The following is a 17,338-nucleotide window of genomic DNA, read 5'->3' on the forward strand; positions in this document are numbered from 1 at the left end:
GAGTACATTTTAATTTATTGCTTTTTATCCATTTTTGCATTGTGGTTACCATGAGGCTTATAAATAAACATCCTGTAGTTATAGCAAGTATCCAAAACTGATAATCAACTTAACTTTGATATTATTTTTAATAGTTATTATTAAATGTTAAATTTATTATTCATTTAAGTTTATTAAAATTATTTATTTATTATAAATTATTATTAGTTATTATTTAGTAGTTATTATTTTTAATAGTTTTGTCTTTTAGTCATCTTACTACAGATATTAGTGTTTTAAACACTGCAAATACAGTATTAATATAACACTCATTTTAGTGTTCCTTTCTTCCAGTTTGAAGAAGTTTTTAAAGTATTTCTTATTAGACAAGCCTCATTATGATAAATTCCCTCAGCTTTTGTTTGTCTAAGAAAGTCTTTATTTCTCCTTCAGTTTTGAAGGATAATTGTGCTGAGCACAGTAATCTTGGTTGACAGTTTCTTCCCCACCAGCACTCCAAATATATTGTTCCACATTCTCCTGGCTTATAAGGTTTCTGCTGATAAGTCTGCTACCAGGCATATTGGATCTTCCTTACATGTTATTTACTTCTTTTCTTTCAGTGATTTCAGAATTTTTTCTTTGTGTCTTTGATCTTTGTGAGTTTGATTATAATGTGTCCTAGAGTCATCTTCTTTGTGTTCAATCTAATTAGTGATCTTTGACCTTACTTTACCTGAATATTTATATCTTTTTTCAGATATGGAAAGTTTTCTGTTATCATTTCCTTGTGTAAGTTTTCTACCCCTTTGTCTTCCTCAGTTCTTCTTTGACTTCTCATAGATTTTGTAAGCTTTCTTGCTTTTATTTATTTTTTCTTTTCCCCATATTTTTAATCATTTTTCTTTGAGCTCACTGATTCTTTTGTTTATTTGATTAATTCTGCTTCTGTTGCTCTCTATTGCGATTTTCACTTCATTAATTTTTGTTTTAGTTGCAGAATTTTTGGTTTTTTAAAAAAGTTATTTCAGTCTCTGTTATATTTCTCTCATAAATTTCTGAATTGATTCTTCATGTTTTCTTTAAGTTATTTGAGCTTCCTTCAAAGAGGTATTTTAAATTTTTGGAGCGATCACAAATCTCTGTCACTTTGGGATTAGTCTGTAGTACCTTATTTTGTTCTTTTGGTGTGATCGTATTTCCCTCAATGTTCTTAGTGCTTTAAAAGTGTGATGATGTCTGTGCATTGAAGGATTTGTAATTTATTTTAGTCTTCCCAGCCTGACTTTGTTTGTGTCTGTCCTTCTTCAAGAGGCCTTCCAGGAATTCTAAAGCTGACTGATTATTGCATTCCCTGAGCTTCTGACCAATTACAGCCATCTCAGTACTAGAGGATGCTTTAGGCCCAGGTTTGCTGAGTCCTGCAAGGGCTCCAAGGTTGACACAGCTTTCTGGCCCAGATGGACCTCAGAAAGACCCAAGGAAGGTACTTGGGCTGCGTGGGAATGCCATCCAGACACCTGAGGCCAGAAGACTCTCCTAGTGGTCCAGATGGGTATGCCTCCCAACAAATCTCTGCACAGATGGGATAGGTTCCCAACTACAAAGAGAGTGGCTGGAGTTGAGACACTGCCTCTTTGGAATCTAATGTGGGAAGGAGGCTGATTGGCTCACCTCATTGGCTCAGATTGGCATGCATCACCCGACAGGTCCCAGTATAATCTGGGCAGTTTCTTGACTGCAGCAAGAGGGATTGGAGCCAAGACTGGCCTCTTCATATGGATATGCCTGTCACATGGGCCCAGTTGGGCCTGTGTCTCCCAGCAAGTCCCTCCATAGATAGAATTATTCCCTGACTACAGCAGGAGAGGCTAGAGGTGAGACTGTGCCCCCTTAGGATTTGCTATGGGACAGAGGATTGAGAACCTGGTCTTGGCTCAGAGGGGTGTGCATCGCCCTGAATGTTCCTGCACATATAGGATACTTCTCCAACTGCAGTGAGAGGAGCCAAAGCTGAAACTGCACCACCCTGGGATCTACTGTTGGATGGAGGTTTATGTGCTTGTCATGTTGGCTCCGATGGGTGTATGTCTCCCAGCAGGTCCCTGCATAGACAGGAGAGTTCCCTAACAGCAGGAGGAGGGTTTGGATCTGAGACTGGACCCTCTCAGGATCTGCTGTGGGATGGGGGCTGGAGAACCTGATCTGAGCATGCATCTGGCCGGTAGACCCTGTAAACAAGATAGTTTCCTGGTTGCAGCAGGAAAGGCTGGAGCTGAGACTGGGCTCCCTCAGGATCTCCTGTGTTGCAGAATCTGGAGAGCCCGTCTTGTTTACCCAGACAGATACCCCTCTTCTGGCAGATCTCTGCACAGAATTATTTTCAGACCGCAGCAAGAAGGGTCAGAGCTGAGAATGGACCACCTGAGGATCTGCTGTGGGATAGAGGTTGGTGTGCCTGTCTCATTAGCTCAAATGGCACCCATCTCCCAGCAGGCTCCTGTTTCTGCACAGACAGGATGCATCCCCTATTGCAGCAGGAGGAGCTGGAGCTAAGTCTGGGGCCTCCCTTGGGATCTGTGGCATGGAGTCTGGAGACCCTTGTCTCATGACTCAGAGACACACCCATAGGAGATAACTTTTCAACTTCTTCTAGTAAGCAATCATTTGAATCATTAAGTATTTTTGGTGCATTATACATAACCACACTTAATTACATTCACACCTGCACTTTCTTATTGCTACCCATATTTGAGGAATAGGTCTTTCCCTTCTTTCCTTCTATATTTAAAACCTTTTATCTATATTTTCTTCTCATGCCTTGTGTCTAATCTCAAACCTTATTCTCTTCTTGATCTTCGCTAACTTTGTTGTAAATGTGCTCCTATTCCAATATTGAAACAAATGGGCAAACTTTCCAACATTTGCCTTATCCTCATTTCAGCTGAATTTCTTGACAGTGTAGTTCACACTTCTTTGTCTTTGATGTATTCAGCTGCTCTCACCACGTTTTTAAAATCCAGTGGGCAGGAGTCACCCATGAACTTTTAGTTGCCAAATCCAGTGAACACTTTTCAGTTCTTGTCTATTTGACTTATTTCTGGCATTTATCAGTGTTGACCTTACCATAACTCTGAAACTTTTCCTCTGTCTTGCTTAGCTTATATGATACCTTTTCCCTCAGGTTTTTCTTCTTTTCTGGCTCCTCTTCTTCCTTTTCCACAGCTGGCAATTCCTACTCTTACAGCTCTTCTAATGTTTTCCTTTCCTTTCCTTTATCTTTAGGCAAAGGCTATGGCGTGTGTGTGTGTGTGTGTGTGTGTGTGTGTGTGTGTGTGTGTGTGCATTCTAGCAGCCTCTTTCAAATGAATTCCAATGGATTCTAACACTAAGCTGGAGTGTCAGGTACTACTTGTGATTTCTTCTCTTTTAGCTTCCTGGGAGTTTTACAGAATCTACGCTAGCCATCACTACTTCTCACAGTCTTTTCCTAACACTTTTTTTTCTCCCTTTCTCCAGTTTATTCACTTCTCTTTTAGATTACAGAACAATTTTCCTCTGTTCTCTCTACATCCAGTCTGGCTCTCCTCCAGTCTCTGTTCCACGGAGCTACTGAAAACCCTACTAAGAAACAAATTTTGTAGTATCATTTCCTTACAATGCTTCAGTAATTAATGTTAACATTTAGGTTAAAAACAGCCTTATCTTTAAGAAAATTTTAAAACTGATTTAAAATTTATATAATGTGAAATAAATCATGTTAAAGTATACAATTCAGTGGCATTTACTGCATTCACAGTGCTGTGCAACCATAATTTCTAAGTAGTTCTAAGTTTTCATCACCCCAAAGGGAAACTCCGTACGCATCAAGCAGTCATTTGTCATTATCCCCTCCGGCTAGCCCCTTTCATCCATTAATCAACTTTCTGTGTCCATGGATTTACCTATTCTGGAGGTTTCATATGCATGAAATCATCACTATATGTGACATTTTCTGTCTGTTCTTTTACTTAGAATAATGTCTTGGAGGTGCATCCCATTTTGTTGCATATATTAGCACTTCGGTTTTTTTTTTGATTGAATAATGTTCCATTGTATAGCTATACCACATTTGTTATTCATTCATCAACTCATGGACATTTGAATTGTTTCTGCCTTTTGAATGCCTGATTTTGATTCATTTTTGTAGAGTCCTTAGGTTTTCCTAAGTATAAGATCATTTCATCTGGGAACAAGGCTAATTTAATTTCCTCTCTTTCAATTTGGATGCCCTTTATTTCTTTGTCTTACCTAAATGCTTTGGCTGATTTATTCTGGGCAAATACCTGTGAAGAGTGTTTAATTGCTAGGTCATATGGTAATTCTATATTTAACTTTTTAAAAAAATTGTCTACCACAACATCTGCAACAAGATAAATTTTCTCCAGCAACTTATGAGGGTTCGAGTTTGTGTACATCCTCACTAATCCTTGTTATTTTATTTTCCAGTTTTAAATACTACTAATATCTAACTCAGTGGGTATAAAGTTATATCTCGTTGTATTTATGATTTGCTTTTTCCTAATGACTAATGATATTGTAAATGTTTTATGTGCTTGTTGTCCATGCATACATCTTTTTGAGAGAAGTGTATATTCAACTTATTTTCCCGTTTTTTTATATGATTTTTATTTTTAACCAAGAAATACCTTTTAAGTGATCAGACCTGGAACCTTGCCAGGTTTAATGATTATCAAAGCAGAACCATATTTTGACTTTTGAAGTTATCTATTATTATAGTCTTGTTTTTCATAATTACTTGAATATTATCAGCATCTCTGGACCCTTTGTACTTAAAACATAATATTTTAAATCTTTATATTGAAATATTCAGTACGTCTTGAAAGTTTTAATATAGAACACTCTACTTTGCATTTCTTTATATCCTAAAATGCAATTATAAAAAGGGTGTCATTTCCTCTGCCAATTAAGTAGCCTTCATTGGTTGATATTGAACAAATTGCTGATACTTGTTTCTGTCATGTTTACTTTTTTAAAAAAATATTTTTTGCTTTCTTGTTGATACTTCCAAACAATTGCTAGGTTAATTTGTCAGTTGCAAATGTGAAATAAAATTGTCTTTAGCAGTCTTTCAAATAAAATTTTCGTTGAGACTAAAGAGATACTGGATTACAATCAACATTTGTAGATATGTCATATATAGAGAACCAAAAAAAATTATAAATCTGATATAATTATCAATGTGCCATATGGACATGGCTCATGCCTGTAATCTCAGCATTTTGGGAGGCCGAGGCAGGTGGATCACTTGAGTCTAGGAGTTCAAGATTAGCCTGGGCAACATGGTGAAACCCCATCTCTATAAAAAATACAAAAATTAGCCAAGCGTGGTGGTACACACTGTAGTCCCAGCCGTTTGGGAGGCTGAGGTGGGTGGATCATTTAAGCTCGGTAGGCAGAGGTTGCAGCGAGCCGAGATTGTGTCTGTGCACTCCAGCCTAGTAACAGAGCGAGACCCTGTCTCAGAAAGCAAAACAAAAACACCCAAATATCAATGTGCTATGAGACCTCATATTGTATGTGTTCATTCCCCCAAATTGGAGCATTTTAAGAAGCAAGAAGAGCGCTCTAAATTAGTTTATATCTTGCTTTTCTCCTTATGTTCTGTAGATTCTTTAGTACTCCATAAGAAAAATTTGCTCTAGAAATCATGAAAACTGCAAATGCGTTATATCCTCTATGAAACCACTTTTAATTTAGTTGATAAACCCTGATCATTGTTGCACTATACATTCAGAAAATGTATAGCAATGACTATTTTGTAAATATGAAGAGTTCATATTCAGCACATTCAGCAATGGCTTATATCTAAAATGGTTATTGAAGAATACTTTAAAAAATGTCTTTGCCTAGAGTCTTTAAAGCTGGCACTTTAAAACTATGTTTCATGGATTGTCAGTTGGAATGGACTTCAGGAGGTCCGTAAGTCCATGAAATTACAGTTTTTTAGCGTGTGAATTTTTCTGAGGATACATAATTTTTATCATATTCTCAAAAGAATCTAAAACTCAAAAAATGATTAAGAGCCACTGATATAAAATGTTGATAAAGGCCATGGTGGATCACATTATACATTGATTCTCATTCTTCAGAAGCTTTGCATGTGTGAGTTTACCTGCTCACTAAAATGTACTTGTAAATCCAAAACCAGTACTCAGGGTGCTTTTATAGTCATTTGTAGACATATGTGGAGAAGCAAAAAATTTGAGTCACCTTATGTGTTCATTCCTCTCTGAGGTCAAAGAAGGTAATGATTTGCCTTGTTGTTTCAACTGTCATACTGTAAACAAGTGTTCTTTTCAATGCATATATAGTGACATATTAATCACATTTTTTTGTTGTTGATTTTTCTGTTTAAAAAAATCCCGAGCATAGTGCAGATATGCTGTCTAGTGTTTCTAAGCATAAGAAGGCTGTGACACACCTTAGAGAATAAAAATCTGTAATAGACAAACTTGGTTCACGCATGAGTTACATTACTGTTGACTGTGAGTTCATTGTTAATAACTCAAATATGAAGTATCAATGTCTGTATAAATAGTTAAATATAATTTTATATAGATATAAATCATTAAAATACAGAATCTTTAAACAGAAACATACATTTTAGAAATTATGTATTGGCATTGGTTGACAAAGATGTTGTTTGGAGAGATTTGCAGGAAACTAACCCTGTCTTTTTCCCAGGAACAATAATTCTGCAGGAGGCAGAACCTGTTTTCCAGGTTAGAATACAGTGGCATGAACATGGCTCACTGCAGTTTTGACCTCCTGTGCTTCTTCTGCCCCAGCTTCCAAAGTAGTTCGGACTACAGGCACATGTCACCATGCCTGGTAATTTTTGTATTTTTTGTAGAGACAGGGTTTCTCTTGCTCAGACTGGTCTTGAATTTCTGGGCTCAAACAGTCCTCCCATCTTGGACCTGCAAAGTGCTGAGATTAGAGATGTGAGCCTCCATGCCCAGCTCTAGTTAACCTTTTGCAGTGTTTTTTTGTTTTTGTTTTTTTTAACTTAATGTTTCTAAATTCCTTCTAGGGTAAACATAGAAATTTCTTCTAGGCTAATACATAGAGACTCGGTCATTTACCGCTTCATAGTATCACACATCAGATACTTCTGACATAACCATGATAAATGTTAGTGGTTTCATGGTCTTATTTACACTCCAGCTCTACCAGAATTCACTAATCTACTTCAGGTTTCTGTCTGAAATACTCTCTTTTTTCTTTTCTTTTCTTTTTTTTTTTATACAGAGTCTCACTCTGTTGCCCAGGCTGTAGTGCAGTGGCCCCATCTCAGATCACTGCAAACTCTGCCTCCCATGTTCAAGTGATTCTCCTGCCTCAGCCTCCCGAGTAGCTGGGACTATAGGTGCACACCACCACACCCAGCTAATTTTTATATTTTTAGTAAAGACGGAGTTTCACCATGTTGGCCAGATGATCTGCCTGCCTTAGCCTCCCAAAGTGCTAGGATTAACAGGCATGAGCCACTGCACCCGGCCTCTGTCTGAAATATTCGTATTGTTCATCATACAGTATATTGGGCTATAGTACTGTATTTTGCTCCAGGGTGTTGATAACCATTTATGCTGAGTTTAGCCATTTTACTTAAGAGTCTACTAATTCATTGTAGATAAAGAGTTACTAGTTTGGCATGGTGGAGCATGCCTGTAATCCCAGCACTTTGGGAGGCCGAGGCAGGCGGATCGCTTGAGTCTAGGAGCTCAAGACCAGCCAAGACAACATGGCAAATTTTATCTCTACAAAAATTACAAATATTAGCCAAGTGTGGTGGTGCATGCCTGTAGTCCCAGCTACTCAGGAGGCTGAGGTGGGAGGATTATTTCAGACTGGGAGGTAGAGGCTGCAATGAGCCATGATCATGCCGCTGTGCTCCAGCCTCAGAGACAGAGCAGTACCACAAAAAAAATTAGAAGATTTCTTTATCTAACAAATATAAGTTGTATATTTGCATAGTTGATTGCATTCATGAAGTCAAAGTATTTTTTATTCATTAAATCTAAAGGAAGTTGGAGCTCTCTGCTTTTGATAACATGAAGTAACAAGTGCTGTACTTATCCTCCATCTAAAATGATGATTAAAGAAAATTTGTGTGTTTATCTCTTAAGACACAGAGCAAGCATTTGATAAAATCCAACATCCATTCCTCATAAAATCACTCCTGAAACTGGTGATAGAGAGGAACTTCCTCAACCTGATAATTAGCATCTATAAAGAACCGATGGTAACATTATATTTACTGGTGAAAGTCTGAATGCTTTCTCACTAAGATCAGGAATAAGATAAGGATGTCTGCTTTCACTGCTTCTGTTCGATATTGTACTGGAGGTTCTAGCCAGTGCAATTAGTCAATAAAAAGAAGTGCTTCTAGATTAAAAAACAGAAGTAAATCAATCATTATACTTCAGTGATATGATCATCAAGGTATGTTATTCTGTAGAATCTACAAAAAGGTACTAGAATGAATAATTGAGTTTAGCACACTTGCAGAATATAAGATCAGTACTTAAAACTCATGTAGTTTTCTGTACTAGGAAAAAAAATCTGAAATTGAAGTTTAATAAAAGAAATATTTTCTATCACATAAATAATACAGTATACTTGGGGACAAATCTGACAAAAGATCTGGAAGACCTTTACTCTGAAAACTGTAAAAACATTACTAAATGAAAATAAGTGAACAGTTTCCTTACGTATGATACTAATAGAATGATCCATTTAAAATTGATTAATTGTACATCAGCTATATACATAAGCCAAAATTTAAACAGTTGTACACCTTAAATATGTACAGTTAATTTTGTTAATTCAAATCCCTATACTACTGTTAAAACATATTAGAAAAACAAACTAAAGGAATTTATGTTCATATGACAGTAAATGAGTTGTCTGAACTCACCTCAATTTTTTTTTATTATACTTTAAGTTCTAGGGTACATATGCACAACGTGCAGGTTTGTTACATATGTATACGTGTGCCATGTTGGTGTGCTGCACCCATTAACTCGTCATTTACATTTTTAATCCTAGGATGAATCCATCTCTAAAAAGTACTGAACATCTCTGAAAAGTTATGAATGTGGTATAGATGTTCTCCCATAACCTCCTATGTATCAATTATTGTTATCAGGAAATCAGAACTAGCTTAAATAATCATAACATTGACCATCTGCTTTCCTTGTTAAATACATTTGACTACTAACTTAATGTTTTCAGTTAGCCCTCTAAAATTTGAGAAAGCAGCATCTTTTTTACCTTTTTGCCTGATTTCTACAGGCTTTCTGATATATAGCTGGCCCTCTAGATCATTGTTGGCAGTTTGAAATATGTGTGATTATGATGCAGAGTATTTTAAATATTATAAATATTTGATCAATATTTTTATCATATAAATTTTTTTCTTTAAAAAAATAAAATTTAGAGATGGGGTCACATTATGTTGCCCAGGTCTTGAACTCCTGGGCTCAAGTGATCCTTCTGCCTTGGCCTCCAAAAGTGCTGGGATTACTGATGTGAGCCACTGCAGCCAGGCTAGAGTACACTTTTGATAAATATTTTTGATTACGTAGAATAATTTTACGGTGAGTTCAAAGTAGGCTTTTGCAGTTTTTATTGTGGACATGTATTTATACTGTTAGTTTCAGGATATCTTTACTTATCATCTCCTGTGTTTTTAATCATGATGTTTCCTTTTCAAACAACACATTATGATGAAAGATCAGTTTTCAATGAAATCATTTATAAGTATGTACTAGCTACTGCAACTTCGGGGTTTGGAAAGGAAAAATTAAAGTGCGCTATATTTACATGTTGGAAACATGTTGGAAAAATCAGTCTAGGATTGGAAGAAGATGGGAAGATTTAGGAGTAATTGTTAATGGGTACAAGGTTTCTTCTTAGGGTGAGAAAATGTTCTAAAATTATTTGTGGTGATGGTTACACAAGTATGATTATACCTAAAATCATTGAATCATACACTTTAACTGGATAAATAAAAGGCTTTTATATTGGAAAGGAAATAGTAAAACTGTATCTGTTTGTAGATAACATGATCTTATATACAAAACAAAAATCTTAAGGAGTCCCCTAAAAATCTATTAGAGGTAATAAATGACTTTTCACACTGCCCACATAGGGGTCCATATGGCGTTCTGGATTCCCATCATAGCTTAAAGCGAAACTTTTCACCGTGTCGGGAGCCCTTGATGTCCTGCAAATGAAGGAGGAGGATGTCCTTAACCAGCAGGAACCTGCTTAGGTGGTGCCAATCTTGGCTTCCAGATGGAACAGTACATCTCTATGAGGAAAAGTGATGGCATCCACATCATAAATCTGAAGAGGACCTGGGAGAAGCTTTTGCTGGCAGCTCGTGCCATTGTTGCCAATGAAAACCCTGCTGATGTCAGTGTTAGATTATCCTCCAGGAATATTGGCCAGAGGGCTGTGCTGAAGTTTGCTGCTGCCACTGGAGCCACTCCAGTTGCTGGCCACTTCACTCCTGGAATCTTCACTAACCACATCCAGGCAGCCTTCCAGGAGCCACGGCTTCTTGTGGTTACTAACCCCAGGGCTGACAACCATGTCACAGAGGCATGTTATGTTAACCTATCTACCACTGATTTGTGTAACACAGATTCTTCTCTGCACTATGTGGACATTGCCATTCCATGCAACAAAAAGGGAGCTCACTCAGTGGGTTTGCTGTGGTGGATGCCGGCCCAGGAAGTTTTGCGTGTGTGTGGCACCATTTCCCATGAACACCCATGGAAGTTCATGCCTGATCTCTACAGAGATCCTGAAGAGATTGAAAAAGCAGAGCAGACTGCTGCTGAAAAGGCTGTGACCAAGGAGGAATTTCAGGGTGAATGGACTGCTCCAGCTCCTGAGTTAACTGCTACTCAGCCTGAGGTTGCAGACTGGTCTGAAGGTGTGCAGGTACCCTCTGCACCTATTCATCAGTTCTCTACTGAAGACTGGAGCGCTCAGCCTGCCACAGAAGGCTGGTCCGCAGCTCCCAGTGCTCAGGCCATTGAATGGGTAGGAGCAACCACTGAAAGATCTTAAGCTGTTCTTGCACACACTCTTAAGCAACGTGGAAATAAGGTTGATGGAAAATAAACATCAGTTTCTTAAAAAAAAAAAAAAAGTAATGCATTCAGCTAGGTTGACAGATAAAATACCAAGATAGAAAAATCTATTGGATTTTTGCACAGTATTAGTGGACAAACTGAAAATGAAGTTATGAAACAATTTCATTTAAATATCTTAAAAAGAAATAATGTACTTAAGTATAAATATAACAACAGAAGTGTGAAACTTATACTCTAAAAACTACATAACATTGAAAGACATTAAAGGAAACTAAATGGAAAGACATTAAATGTTGATATTTTGAAAAGATTTAATATTTTTAGGATGGCAGTTCTCCCCCAAATTGATCTAAAATAAATTTAAATTTCCTACTAAAATCACAGCTAAATTCTTTGCACAATTTGACAAGCTGCTCTTAAAATTAATATGGAAATTCAAGGGACCCAGTATAGCCAAAACAATCTTGAAAAAGACCAAAATTGTATTTCTCACTTCCCAATTAAAAAACGTATGATGAAGCCATACCAATATGTAGTTCTGGCATAATGATAGACATATCTATTAATGGTATAGAATTGAGAACAGAAATAAACCTTCACATTTATGGTAACCTGTCTTTCTATAAGTGTGCCATGGCATAAAGAATAGTCTTTTCAATGAAGGGTACTAGAACACCTGCCCATCCATATGGAAAAAAAAAAAAGAAGCTGGACCCCTATCTCATATGTAAAAATTAACTCAAAATGAATTAAAGACTTAGCTGTAAGAATTAAAACTGCAACCATTAGAAGAAGACATAGGGATACATGTTTATGACTGGGCATAGGATATGGACTGGCAAATGATTCTTAGATAGGTCACGTGCATGAGCAATAAGAGAAAAGAATACATAAATTAGATTTTGTCAAGTTTTGAAACTTTTGTGCTTTAAAGGACACCATCAAGAAAGTGAAAAGACAACCCACAGAATGGGAGCAAATTGCACTCACATATCTATTTTATCTTGAATATATAAAGAATTATTTAGACTCAATAATGATGAAAAGACAAATAACTCACTTTTAAAAATGGGCAGAATATCTGAATAGGCAGTTTCCCAAAAGAAGATATACAAGTGACTAAGGAGCACATAAAAAGATTCTCAACATAATTAGCTGTCAGGTATATTAAAATCAAAACTACAATGAGATACCGTTTCACTCCTGCTAGGATGATGGGTATAATCAGAAGAACAGAAGTTTTGGCAAGGATTTGGAGAACCCTAAGCCATTGCTGGTGGGAATGTTAAATGGTGTAGCCTTTTTGGAAAAGAATCTTGCAATTCCTTAAATATTTGAACATAGAGTTGCCATACACAGCAATTCTGCTCCTAGGTGTATACACAAGACAAATGAAAATGTTTGCACAAATGTTTATAGCAGCATTATGTATAATAGCCTAAACATGGAAACACCCCAAGTGTGTTACTAACTGATAAGTGAATAAACAAAATTTGGAATATCCATACAATAGAATATCATTTGACAAAAAAGAAATGCAGTACTGATACATGTTACAACATGGGCAAATTTTGAAAATATCATGCTAAATGAAAGAAGCCAGTCATAAAAGCACACGTTTTATGATTCCGTGTCTGAGAAGTGGCCTGAACATGCATATTTTTAGAGACAGAAATTAAATTAGTGTTTGCCTAGGACTTGTGAGGATGAGATTTTTGCAAGTGGTGACTCAAGAGTGAACTGTTTTTTTTGAGGGGTGTTGAAAAATGTTCTAAAATTGATGTGGTGATGCCTGTACAACTCGAAATATACTAAACACCATTGAACTGTACACTTCCAAGGGATGAATTGTGTAGTATGTGAATTATGTCTTAAGAAGCTGATAGATAAAGAATATATATTTATTGGGCTGTTTTACCCTTCAAATGGATTTTACCCATATGTGATATTTTTTACCATGATACATTGATCATTTGCAGAGTTTTTGTTCCTTAAATTATGCATATCCTACAAATGTAAAATGTCTCATTTGTCAATATCACTGCTAAACAAGAAAATAGTCTGTAAGCATTGGGAACCTCGCTGGTGGATATGAGTTTTATATGATCATAATTTTCAGAGACCCAGGGAGAATTATCTCCCATTTTTTGGTTAGTTTTCTGTACACTGTTGCCTAATTGTCTTTCTGAAATACAGATTTATCATGTAACTCTCTGATCCCAGCCTGCTTGTCATTATCATGCACAGTTAGTCCTTCATAAAATATGCTATTATGGGCCCCATCTTTTACTAAATTCAGAGAAAGCCTGCCCATGTCTCTGTATTTTTGTGCGTATGAGTTTCTCTATTTATAATTCACTTTAGTTTATTTTTCTTGTTTTCAGCCTGGTAAAATCTTCAAACTTCAAGAACCAGCGTATCTGTCATTTACTCTTTGACCTTTTCATTATGCCCCATATTCTTTGGTGCTTTCCAAGTATTTTGTTCGTACCTTTGTTATAACACTGCTTGTATTTTGTTTTCATGCTTGCTCCTCCACTAGAGCTATGAACTTCTGATGACTTTATTTGTGCTTGTATTGCCTCACAGAGTACTTTTAGATATAATAAGAGTCTCTTGGCTTAACAAGTGCCTAATTTTATTGTGGGTGCTCAGTAATACTTTTATTTTGATGATGTTATAATTGAGGTATGAATCAGACTCCCCTTATACTTTCTGCATATAAATCTTTTTTGTAAAAGAACTCTATTCATTTTAATTATCCTATGAAAACTTAATTACCAATATTGTTTGTAGATGTCTGTTGCCAGATTTTTAAAAAAAAGATGCGTTACCATCCCCATAAGTGATATTGCCTTTTGCTTTTTTTCATATAAAAATGACAACTTTGCCTGTCAAATTATAAAAAATGGTTTCTCATTATTTTCATTTGCCATTCTTCTAGAGAATATATATGTTTCTTGTTTGTTAGTGTTTATATCATTGCTCTTTTAAAAAAATTGTAGTTATGCAAGAATGGGTGTAGGCAGGCTAAAATATGGACTCTCCAGAAATGTGGATATGCCTGGGAAATTGTCATTTGATTCACCTGTCTTCACAATGAGCATTTTGGACCATGATACAGTTGTTAGTACCTATTTACACTTGGCCGATAGGCAGGCTCAAAGCTGTAGTCTCTTATTAGAGTCAGACAAGGGAGGCCGGAATGGCAAGAGCCATTTTTTTTTTTTTAACTGCTGGTGCTACCTCAGCAGCACCAGGAGAGTGGCAAAGGGGGCTTCTTCAAAGATTTTATGGTATCTTTACTTTATGTCAAAGTCTAAGCTATCAGTATTTTTCTTTGTAGTATTCAGTGTATGTGCCATAGTTAGGAAATCTTTCTCTGTCTGTTATTAAAATAAGTGGTTGAATTTTCTAATACCTTTGTGAGTTCTGTTTTGTTTTGGTTTGTTTTTTCATTTGTATGGGGTTTTTGTTGTTGCTGCTGCTGTTGTTGTTTTTACACTTTTGGTTAAAGATTTTTTGGTTAAAGTGTGACAGGAGAAACTTTTCTTTTTTTCCCTGAAAATGGTTCTATCTTTATGCCAGCTTAATGTACTAATTCCCTCATTTCCATCTAAAAAAAAAATCACCTTTATTTTAATACTATATTGCCATAGGTACTTGGTCTGTGTTTGAACTCTGTATTTTTCTGTTGAGCTCTGTATTAGTACCAAATTGTTTCAAAAGCAATTAACAAATAATACATTTTAATACCTCGTAGTAAACTGCTCCCTTAATCCCATCATTATTACTCATCTATTTCAGAAGGTAGGTACTTTCTTATTATTCTTCCACGTGAATTTAAAAATCATATTGATATTTTCAAAATATCACACTGGACTTTGTAGGTTCTTTGGGAAGAAATAACATTTTTAGGGTAAATTTTTGTTTTTTTATCATATATCAAGATTTTCATTTTAATTTTTTATTTCATAGCTTTTTATTATCAAAAATTTCAAACATACACAGAGAAAGAATAATAGGTATAATGAACTCCATGTTCCTGTTATCCAGCTATCTAGCTTCAGTAATTATTTACAGTTGCCAAACTTGATTTAAGTACCTCTCCTATGAAACAAGTCCCAGATGTCTTATTTCATCCTCAAATTCTCCAGATTGCCTGAGAATTGTCTCAAAAAACCCACCATCATATTATTCACAGTGGTAATTTCTTAATGTTATTAATATCCAATTTAGATTCGCATTTCATAATTGTTTCAAAAATAGCCTTTTACAGTAAGTTTATTTGAATCAACATCTAAAGAAGAATTCAAACACTGTATTTGTACCTTGTGTCTTTTATTATTACTGCTTTTCTCTCTCTCTTGTCTTTCTCTCTCTCTTGTCTTTCTCTCTCCCTTCCTTCCTTCCTTCCTTCCTTCCTTCCTTCCTTTCTTTCTTTCTTTCTTTCTTTCTTTCTTTTCTTTCTTTCCTGTCATTTACCTTTTTTAAAAAGAGAAACTGGGTTATTTTTCCAGGAGAATATCTCACTTTCTGAATTTGGTTAGTTGCTTCATATTTAGTATTTGCTGAGAGTTAGAGCTAGAGATTTGGTTAAACTCAGGTTTCATTTCTTTAGGCAAGAATCTTCTTAAAGTGATGCTCCATCATTTCCATTTTATCTCATGTGTGAGCCATCACATCTGGTTGTTCCGCTTTTAATGATGCTGAGATTAATCACTATGTTCAGGTGTAGGTTTTTTGTTTGTTTGGTTTTTCTGCTATTGTATATAGAACATTTTCCTTACTGTTTTTCTAATACGTTATTGTTGGTATCTGAGAAGATTTTTAAAGCATATGTTTTAGTAACTGGACATCTGACCAAACTCTCCTTACTGCGTCAACATAAAAATCATGAGATCTGTAAATCTGGAAAAGAGAACTTTATTTCTGAGAAGGGTTACAACCTGTAGGCTGGGAAGCGCAGCCTCTGGATTAGATCAAAAGTAGGCATTTTAAAGAGGATGGGTGAGAGAGGAGTTTTATACTAACTGGGTTAGCTGCATACATGTTTAACAGGTTATAGGAGGAGCTATGAATATTCATGAAAGGGGTCACATGTATGCATGATGAGCAAACATAACATGTTACGTGTGTCCCATGTTCGCTTTGGAATGGAGACTTAACATTAAAAATGCAGTAAAATCAGACTCTATACATCAAAGGTGAGACTTAGGACTCAAAGGTGCTTGGTGCACATTCTCTGTAAACTGACTAGTCCATGGTCAATTGTCACTTATCAGGAAGGATTGCTTTGTGAGTTGGTCAGCAGTCATGTCGAAACCATGAAAAGGGAGGGAAATCTGGCCACAACATCAGGCAGTTGGTCAGTGGAAGAATTTTCCATTCTTTCTCTTCCAGGGCTGGTTTTTGTTTAACTCGTAGGAAAAAAAAGTCTAATGACAGGTAGTGAGGAAGAGGAAGACGTGACGAACCTCCTATCTCATCAAGGCCAGGAAACTTCATTTTTAAAGTTTTTCTGGGACCTCCTTAGCCCATAGACGTCTATTCAGTAGGTTGGGGCACTTAGGAGTTTACTTTATCTCACAACTGTTTCTAATAATTTTTTTACTGATCCTCTTCAGTGACTAGTATAGAATAGTCACACTTGAGCTTTGGGGTTGAAGTGTCTCAAATCAAACCCCAGGATGGTTATTTAGTCTTTCTGTGCCTCAGTTTTTGTTTTTGTTTTTTTTCAATCTATGAAATGGAGATCATGTATCTACCTCATAGGTTTATAATGAAGATTGAATCACTTCCCATAATAATCAGAAACTACATATTTGGGCTGGGAGCAGTGGCTCACACCTGTAATCCCAGCACTATGAGAGACTGAGGTGGGAGGATCCCTTGAGCCCAGGAGTTTGAGGTTACAGTGAGCTATGACCATGCCAATGCACTCAAGTGAGATTCTGCTTCAAAAAAAGAAAGCAGATGTTTATTTTTTAATTTTTCCATATCTTTTGCAGATTGTGATATTGTGCTTTACCTTTTTTCATATTTTAGGCCTTTATTTAATTTTAGGATGTAATTATATAGGCCATAACAGTTTAAAAATAGCAGTGATAATATGTATCCTACAATAACACAAATAGCTAATATTTATTTTAGTATAATTTTCTTCTTGTATAATTATGTTGTTT

The 17,338-nt window shown here is 36.1% G+C and overlaps 1 protein-coding gene and 1 pseudogene across 4 annotated transcripts in view; both read left to right on the top strand.

Moving 5' to 3' along the window:
- The window catches only part of ADK (adenosine kinase), a 636,511-nt gene that overhangs the window by 246,883 nt on the left and 372,290 nt on the right, over positions 1-17,338 (top strand). The window lies entirely within an intron of this gene.
- Positions 10,280-11,127, top strand: LOC105547518 (annotated as a pseudogene).

Source organism: Mandrillus leucophaeus, unplaced genomic scaffold (assembly GCF_000951045.1).
Source record: "Mandrillus leucophaeus isolate KB7577 unplaced genomic scaffold, Mleu.le_1.0 Scaffold39, whole genome shotgun sequence".
Classification (NCBI taxonomy): Eukaryota; Metazoa; Chordata; class Mammalia; order Primates; family Cercopithecidae; genus Mandrillus; species Mandrillus leucophaeus.